Source organism: Passer montanus, unplaced genomic scaffold (assembly GCF_014805655.1).
Source record: "Passer montanus isolate IOZ18808 unplaced genomic scaffold, ASM1480565v1 scaffold179, whole genome shotgun sequence".
Lineage (NCBI taxonomy): Eukaryota > Metazoa > Chordata > Aves > Passeriformes > Passeridae > Passer > Passer montanus.
In genome coordinates, this window is record NW_024365270.1 from 13,681 (window position 1) to 15,586 (window position 1,906).

Genomic DNA, 1,906 nt, shown 5'->3' on the forward strand with positions numbered 1-1,906 from the left:
AATCTTTTATTTTTTAAATTTATTTTTATTCTAATTTTTATTTTTTTTAATTTTCATTTTATTTCCTCGGCTCTTGCCAGGCTCAGGGAAGCTCCAGCTCCACCCTGGCCATTTCTTTGTTCCAAGGCAGCGGCTCCCCCTTAAACCCACCTGGAACTCCTAAAAAACCTCTGAACAGGCGAATAAATTCCACGGATTCCACCCAAAATCCGCCTTTTCCCCTCTGCCTTTTCCTTCTTTTCCAAATCCCAGGTTCCAAACCGCATTTTGCCCCAAATAATGTTATTTTTTTGTTGTTTAATAAAGGATTTATTGAACATTTGGAGTTCCCGGCCGCGCTCCCCCTTGGGTTTTTTCCCTTTTTTCCCCTTTTTCCCCCCAGATTTTTCCTCCCTGCGGAGCCTTTCCCTGGTGACGTCACAACCCCAGAGAGGCGAACAGCCAATGGCCGGGCGCGCCGAGGTATGACGTCAGCACAGCAGGCGTTGCTGACGTCATCAACCCCGCCCCGCGCCGCTCGGCGAAAAATCCCCGAAAAAAGCAGGAAAAGGGATTTTTGGGGAGGGGGAATCCAGGAGCTCCTCCCCACCCAAATCCCGCTGAAAATCCCCCATTTTCCCCAATCCACTTGGATTTTTTAAAATTTCTTTCAATTGATTTCATTTTTTATTTATTTATTTTTTAAAATTGATTGAAATTTAATTTTTTTTTAAATTTTTTTAATTGATTTCTTAAAATTTCTGCCCCAGCGGGTCAATCCCGGCCCCGGGTCCCCTTTCCCACCATTCTCGGGGGTATTTGGATTTTCTGGGCTGAGGGAGGGATGAGAACCCCAAAATCCGCCCATTTCCCCCCGATTTTACCAATATTGACCTTTCTCCCCCCAATTCCCGCGGGTCTGCAGGGGCGGCGCTGCCCGAGCCTGGCGCGTCCCCGAAGGACAGGAAATAAAAATAAAAATTAAAATAATCCCGTAAAACCCCAGCCAGTGCCGCTGGATTTATGGCTTTGGGAAGGGTCGCTCCCTCCCAGCTCCCCTCCGTGCTCGGGGCTCATCCCGTTAGGAAAAATGGGGCTTGCTCTCTTTTAAAGGGGTTTTCTCTATTTTAAGGGGTTTTTTCTCTATTTTAAATGGGTTTTTAAATTTATTTTAAGTGGGTTTTTTCTCTATTTTAAAGGGTTTTTCTCTATTTTAAGCGGTTTTTTCTCTATTTTAAAAGGGTTTTTTCCTCTATTTTTTCCCCTCCATTCTTTTATTTTTTCCCATTTTCCACCCAGACACCTTTTCCCAGTATCCCCAAACCAGCAGGAAAGCCACAGACCAGTGGGAAACTGGGATCAAACTGGGAGCCATGGCTCAAACTGGGAAACTGGGCTCAGACTGGGAGACGTGGATCAAATTGTGAGCTGCTGCACAAACTGGGAACTGTCCCTCAGACTGGGAGCCATGGATCAAACTGGGAGCCATGGATCAAACTGGGAGCCAGGGATCAAACTGGGAGCCATGGATCAAACTGGGAGCCAGGGATCAAACTGGGAAACTGAGCTCAGGCTGGGAACCGTCCCTCAGACTGGGAGCCGTGGCTCAGACTGGGAGCTGCGGCTCAAACTGGGAGCCGTGGATCAAACTGGGAGCTGTGGCTCAAACTGGGAGCTGTGGCCCAAACTGGGAGCCGTGGCTCAGACTGGGAGCCGTGGCTCAAACTGGGAGCTGTGGCTCAGACTGGGAGCCGTGGATCAAACTGGGAGCTGTGGCTCAAACTGGGAGCTGTGGCCCAAACTGGGAGCCGTGGCTCAAACTGGGAGCTGTGGCTCAAACTGGGAGCTGTGGCTCAGACTGGGAGCCGTGGCTCAAACTGGGAGCTGTGGCTCAAACTGGGAGCTGTGGCTCAGACTGGGAGCCGTG